The following is an 8,067-nucleotide window of genomic DNA, read 5'->3' on the forward strand; positions in this document are numbered from 1 at the left end:
ATGGCCGAGTGATCCAAGTCAATTACCCTTTGCACATTGTTGAGTTGTAAGGTTCATTCTGTGTCAATTCCCATTTTCTACAAGAATGAGCGTCTTTTGTGTGGGTTGAGCAAGACACTTGTCAATGGGTACAGCAGTATGCCATTGGGATTCATTTTATTGCTGTTTCTTTAGCAGAAGAATAAAAGTAAGTTTGCCCTTAGGGTCATGGCCTATCTAACCTTAGGTTCTTAACCTTAGCAGTGTTAGGTATGGATTCCATAGCATAGAATGGGCCTTACAACCAATCAGAATGTAGTTGGTTACTCTCAAAATATCTATTCCACAGCTGCACCAGTATATCTTGAGGCAGGTCACTTGTAAGACCCAGGGTTTGTAGCTGGGTGATACTGATAATAACACTTCTCCATTGGCTGCATATAAAGTACCTCCCAGCCCCTTGAACACTAGTTCACAGTGGTGAAGCTTCTAGCTTGCTACCAGCTCAAGTTTTCCATGTTAATGATGTAAGTTAGTTGTGTCTTCAGCAGTGGGGCCTTACCATCAGGTCATGGAGAGTACTGAATAGCCTTGACCATAGCCTTTGGGATCCCTTCAGCCTTTAGTTCGAAAAGATGGAGTCCATTCCTGTCACTGGATGTTTTATTTGGTGGCAAAAAATGTCTAGTTGGGGCACTATGATCCCTTTTATTTGGTGACTCCATTTAGGTTATCTATCTATCTATCTATCTATCTATCTATCTATCTATCTATTTATCTATCTATCTCAGTCTTGTCTTTTATTGTCTATTGTAATGCTAAATACAGGCCCCTAAGACCTGGAGTCTGTACATAGCCCCTAGGACCCTGTCCCCAAAGTAATTCTGATTGGTGAGTAAAGATGCTGGCATCCAAGAGCTTGGCTGAAGAGACATAGGTGGGGTTGAGGTTTCTCAGGCCTGGGTGAAAGAGGACTATGAGGAGGGAGCACGCAGGAAGAAATCAACATGGAATAGAAGAATCTGCGGGAGAGGAGAGAGGAGAGCTGCCGTGGATTATCTGAGCCATAAAACTGTGGCCATATGGGCTGGCCAATTGGAGCTAGGAGTAGCCCAGATGAAACATAGTAAGTAATAACTTGGGATATTGGTAGGAAGGTGGATTCTAATAGCATGGAGGGTAGGCAGTTGCCCAGCTACTGTATGTGTAAGGCTTATTAAAAATATAAAGGTCATGTGTGTCTTTCACCTGGGAACATAAATGGTGTAAGGCAGGAAAGAAGCCCTGCCCCAAGATTTTTAATAGACTACTACTACTACCACCACTACTACTACTACACCACACACACACACACACACACACACACACACACACACACACACACACACTAACTATATATATATATATAGTTAGTTAGTTAGTTAGTTAGTTATCCATTCCCATCATTCCCATATGCCCTTCTTTACCCTGCCTTCCCATTTAAGCCTCCTATTCTAGTCCTCTCTTTATGTCTTTATAACAACATGTCCCATATATCCCATTCCCATTCCTCATCCTTGGAAGATCTCCTCCTCCCCCTGGTCCCTTACTAGCTACCCAACCTCTGTGGTTTTTAGTACGGAAACACACATAGCTAAAGCTTAAAAGCTAACATCCACATATAAAAAATATAATATTTATATTTAAATCTGGTTTACCTCACTCAGGATGATAGTTCCAGCCATTGCTGCCAATTTCAGATTTTTTAGAGACAGGGTTTCTCTGTGTAGCCCTGGTTGTCCTCTAACTCACTCTGTAGACTAGGCTGGCCTCCTACTCACAGAGATCTGCCTGCCTCTGCTTCCCAAATGCATGAGTCACCATGCAGCTTAGAATTTCATATTTCATAATAGCTGAAAAAATTCTATTGTACAAATATAGGACATTTCCATTATCCACTCATCGGCTGATAGACATCTGTGTGGTTTCCAATTCCTGGCTCTTTTGACTAGAACAGCAATGAAAGTGAATGAGTAAGTATCTCTGTATAAGATATGTCATCCTTTGGGCATATCCACTGATGTCCATAGAGCATGGTGCAGGACTCACAATGCATGGGTACAGAGATCATAGTGCACAGGAACAGACCTCACAGCACACAGATACAGAGCTCACAGTTCATGCATACAGTGTTCACTGTGCACGGGTATACAAATCAGCATATGATGCAAAGAGTTCATAGAGGCCTGTATAAAACTTGTAGTTCCTTGTTATGAACTCATCATGCTCCTGAATACAGCGCAGAGCTCCTAGGTTGGAGTGTAGCGTGCACTGTGCAGATGTAGGAGTAGCCCATAAAAAGGCTGAGTGCGCAGGTGTGGCCATCATACTGTAGGGTGTACAAACCACAGAGTGCATGTACAGAGTTCACAGTAGCCATCCATCCAACAATGGTAGTGCACTGTGTCCTTGTCAGTGCACCTCTGCAGAGCACACAGGCATGCATGTCATGGTGCCCTTGCACATATCTCACAGTGTCCCATAGAGGCATCACAGTGCCATCTCATCGTCATCTGCCAGGGAACAGGACAGAGCACAATGTAGACTTCTGTGTGCATTGCACAGTGCACCTTTACAAAGCACACAATACAACACCTAGACATCAGAGTGCCCCGTGTTTATGTCACAGTGTACCTGCACTGAGCTACAGTGCTCTCTCTGGATATCAGTGTCCTTATGTCACAGTGTCTGTCCTGACATTACAGTGACCTGCCTTCATATCACAATGTACCTGCACAAAACTCACAGCATCTCATTTTGACATCACGTTGCTCAGGAGTCATGTCACAGGGCACCTGGATGAAGGACCCAGTACCATCTAGAGAACATAGTGCCTCCAGTTCATGTCACAGTAAAGCTTTATGGAGCACCATAGTGGCTTGTGTCCATGTTACAGTGCACCTGTACAGAGCTCACAGCCTCCTATAGAGTTCACAGTGTCCCGCCTACACATTGTTGTGAGTTAAATTCATGTCACCGTGTGTCTGTAGAGTGTAATGTCTACACTAGACATCACAATGTCCTGTGTTTCTGTCATGGTACTCCTGTGTTGAGCACAGCATACCCTGTCTGTACATCACAGTACCCCGTGTCCTATCTAGAAAGCACAGGGCCGTGTCTTATGTCACAGTACATTGGCACAGAGCTCACAGCCTCCAGCCTGTATTCCCAGTGCCCTCTGTTCATGTCACAACATAGCTGTTCAGAGCTCACAGTGAAGCCGCAGATAGTAGTGTGCTGGTCTATATCTCAGAGTGCCCTGTACAGGGCTCATAGTGAGATGTGCTGAGATCACAGCAAACTGTATAGAGCACATCGTGCACTGGACAGACAGACTCATTAGGACCCATAAAGCTCAATGCCCTTCAGAGACCTCAAAATGCCCATTCATGCTTATAGTACGCCTGCAGTGAGCTGATAGTACTGTGCACAGAGTTCATAGTCTACCTCTGCCAACTTTATAGTGCCTCCTTTCAACTCATACACACCCACATGATGCTCATAGTACACCTATATAGAACTTGTAGTTCCTGCTACACAGTTCACAGTGTTTTCAATATATGTGTGCGTGTGCACAGTACCTTATATATAACCCATAATGCAGCTCCACTGAGACAGTGCCGTGTGTCAAGTTCACTCTATGCATACATGTGGTCCCTTGTCATGTACATAGCACATAGAGATCATGTTTTCTGTATAGTGCTCATAGTATCCTGTATAGAACTCACACCACACTTTGAGCTCATTATACTCTGTGCTGATGTATATGTGTATATGTATATGTTCCTGCACAGGACTTATAATGCACTTGGATACAGTTTGTGATGCCATGCTCAGCTCATAGTGCTCTGCTTAGAGACCACAGAGCCCTGTACTGCATCATAGTGAGCCTGTGTAGAGTTCCTGGTACTTTCTATAGATCTAGTGTATATCCTTACTGCTCATGGTGGTTCTGAGTAGAACTCAAAATGGCAGGACTGAGCCGGTAATGCCCTAAATTGAGCACATCATGAAACTCACAGTGCATGTGAGTGCACACACACACACACACACACACACACACACACACACACACACGTATGTGTGTAATGTACATAGATTGTAATGCATCAGAATAGAGATCATATTGCTCTGTGTAGGATTTGTAGTGCCCTGAATACAATTCTTCCTGTACTTGTACTCAATACAGCACACGTACTCACACCCACAGTCTGCCTTGTAGGTCGTAATGCCCAATATGGGACTCAGTACCTTGTATGGTTGCAGCAGAATGTATAGACATCATATTATTCAGTAGTATGCTAACGCTGCCCTTTACAGACTTCATTATGTATGAAACTCATCATGCTCCTGAGAAGAGAGAAGAGACCATTTTTCACCGGCTGAGAATTTGAATTTGTTTTATGTATGGTATGAGTCCAATTTCCCTTTTTGCACATGAGAAACAGGTTTCTTGTATTAACTAGAATTTTTTTTTTTGGTCTCAAGCAACAGAAACTGATATAGGTTAGCTTACTGGAAAAGGGAAAATGGGGGGGGGGGAAACATACGTAGTTCAAAGAGCTAAAGTAAGGAAGAATTCTTAAGCTTCTGCTGTAGAGAACCGAAGGCTTGTGAAAGCTAAAACTGGGAATCACGGATGGCTTCTGTGGAGCTGCGTCCTGAGAAAGTCAGCTCTGCTGGAGAGCAGATGAGGTTGTTGGTGAATGTGTATCGTTGCCATTCAAGGCTATTTCCAGGACCCCAGTGTCTCAGACCCACAGGAGTGGCAATGCCTTCCCCAAACCAGGCTCTGAGGAGTGAAAAGGCCTTCCCCTGGTCTAGTAAGAATGTAGACAAAGTCAGTAAATATCATCCACAGCCGTGGATGACTGCAGCTGCAAATTGCCACCTTACAGCCCGCTTCTACACTCAGTTGTATGCAATAAAGGGCCAAGCTTCCAGGGTGTTGGTGCATTTCTGTCATAGCGTATGACCCACCTGATCCCAGCAGTTTTGTATGTGTGTCTGTGGTTTGTTTATCCCACTTTCCCCAGCCAGGTCAGTCGCAAAGCCATGCAGGGCACTGCACTGCTCCCATGTGTGATCCTGCACCAGATGGACGAGTTGCCTGTAAGTGGTGTGTATGTGAGTGCTCAGCCAGTTTTATCATTACTGGTCTCAGCAAACAGAACCACGTGAAATGCAGGGGTAGGAGAGGGAAAGCAGGCATGGCTTCCCAAGGGAGAACCCAAAATCAAAGGCACAACGGCAGGCTGAACAGCAGGCACCCGCTCGATGCTTTGCCCATGATGGATGTTTTTCTTTTTTCTTTTTTCCTCTTCCCGCTTCTCTTTTCTGAAAACTTTTTCAGAGATGGATGCTGCTATGATTCACAGGTGGCGGATCAGAGGATGTGCATTTTCCCAGAACTATTTTTCCAAAATCCCCTTTGGGGAATTGTATAGGAGAAAACACTCTCATATGTTAACAAAGGAAACTATGTTCACACTAGTGTCTCATGCTAGTCAGTTGTTGTTGTTGGTTTTTTTTTCTTTTTCCAACTTTGCACCAGCTCGGGTCATTTGGGAAGAGGGAACCTCAATTGATTAAACGCCTTCGTTGGCATGACCTGATAGCAGGTCTGTGAGGGCATTTTCTTGATTAATGACTGGTGTAGAAGGACCCGGCCCACTGTGCGACTCACAGACACCCAGGTGGCCTTGGGTCATACAGGAAAGCAGGCCAGTGAGCATCACTCCTCCACAGTCTCTGTGCCAGTTCGGGTCTCCCGATTCTGACTGTCCTTCAAGATTCCCTGTCCTACAAGATGTCAAGTCGCCAGGCTGCTTTTGGTAACGGTGTTTATCACACCAATAAAAGGCAAACCTAAAGATCTCCTTTAGAGAGGTTCTGGTAGAGCCTGTCTCCTAAGCCTACTTTGGTGAATTGGTCTAAACTTTGTGACAAAGACCTGGTTTGACTCCGGGGGGTGGGGATGGGGGTGGGGGTTGGGGTTAGACAGGGAAAACTGTCTTTCAATGTGTTAACAGCCAATCCTCTAGCTTCCAACAGATGCCAACAGCATGCAACCAATTCAGTCCATTTTTTTTTTTTCATTTAATGAAACATTACATCCAGCCTCATAGATCTGTGTTCAGGGAACAGAGTCCAGAAGGTGTGGCCTGCCAGGTGTCTGACTGGCTGGACACCTGGTGTTGTCTGGAGTTGTACCCTTACTAGACTGGATTAAAGTTGGAAGGGGCAGAGTTGGTCAGGAGCCTGCACTCCCAGGAGAGTGCCGTCCTATCTGCAGAGCTTTGTGGCTTTCAGAATTAGTGTCTTTAGATTTTCTGTTGCAGCGTCGACTCTTCCTGCTTCTCTCAGGCAGACAGCAGAATGTCTGCCATCTTGTACACACTGCTGTGCACCCCAGGGAGTGGTCAGCCATCAGGAGCAGCTGATAAGCAGGGAATGGATGTCATTAATTTCAGCCACCAGTATGCACCGATGCCCTGTGAAGCAAGCTGTCTGGAGTCTCCTCGGATCCCTGACAGCTTCCAAATTTTATGATCTCCAGACTCACTTTGCTGCTCGGAGATGCAGTCTGGGAAGTTGTATTCTATACACTGAGTGAAAGCAGCTGGACCCAGAACGAGTGAGAGCCAAAGTCCTGAATGATGGTTGTATTCTCCAGAAAGTGAATCAGGAGGCAGCACCAGCTCGTCCATATGTGGCTAGTCATCTCTGAGCTACAGGACACTTGTCCCTATAAAGTTAAGAGAGTTAGGCTTAATGAATTTATTCACAACCAAACATTTACCAAGCTTTGACCCAGGGCAATGTTCTGCATTAATGCAACATGACATTAAATAAGGCTTGCCATGTGCCCTTGGTGACATACCTTTAGATAGAGTCTCTCTATCTAAATCTAGAAAACAATGCCAAACCTGCAGAATCCTATGGTTCCATGCATTATCAGACCACAGGGGGAGGTAGGTTCTCCTTCCCACGGGCTGGAGGCCCAGGGACTTGTCCAAGGATACACAGCTATTAGATAGTAGGACTGGACTGATCCCAGCCTTTTGATTCTTGGGCTTGCCCATACTCTTTTGTAGCTTTCAGTCAGGGGTGTTATCTGTCCTCCTAGATTTTCACACCCATGAAATAATAGATATCATTTGTTATCTACTTTGTATCCCATTCCAGGTGTTATCCCAAGGCCTAACAGCAACACCAGTTGGTGCCACAGTATTGCTACTTTATGGGGAAAGAAACAGGCTCAGGGGGTTGACCACTTTGCCTGGAGTCACAGCACTGATCTCAGATCTGTATGAAACTATTGTCACACTGGCCTCTGGACAGGGACATGGGCAGGCTTTGCTCTGACACAGAGAGAAGGTTCTCTTTCGTGGGGTCCTTCCTGGTCTGTAAGAGGAAGAGGTCAGTCCAGGGGAGATCAGGGTTCTGGATGTGAAGAAAACAAGATCATAGCATACCCCCAGAAAGTAGGGCTTTAATGGGAGTGATCATGGGTGTTCAAGGTTCAAAAATCATTCCAGACTCCTAATCACTCCATAAGCCCAGAGACCCCTCATACCAGCCAGCTGAAGGCAGGCATACCCCTGCTTTTGAGAATGTTAAGGTGAAATAGCTGAGAAAGAGTTATAGCTTCCTTGCCTCTGAACTGCAGCCTGGGTACCCCCCAAAAGGCCTATTTTCCTCCCAAAGCTTGGAGATCTTGCTTCATCTCCTCTCAGACCTCTGAGAATGTAGCCAACACCCGAGTAGCGCCCTCAAATGCAGGGCTTCTGCTCACCTCCACACCGTCATATACAAGCGGCTGAAAGACAGTGGATCCATTTGGACTTAAAAGTAGCACAGGCCTGAAGAGGGGAGGAATGACCCAATTTCCTGTGCACTGTTCCCCATCCTTGAGAGAGAGGTGGTCTACGCGACCCCATGTGCCTCACACCTGTCTTTCAGACACCAGTTCAGCAGCACTCAGTGAGCCAGGCGGAAGAGTCTGTTGTACAAGAGGGGAACCTCAGGCTTGCACAGGTAGGAGCA

The sequence above is a fragment of the Mus caroli genome, chromosome 4, assembly GCF_900094665.2.
Source record: "Mus caroli chromosome 4, CAROLI_EIJ_v1.1, whole genome shotgun sequence".
NCBI lineage: Eukaryota > Metazoa > Chordata > Mammalia > Rodentia > Muridae > Mus > Mus caroli.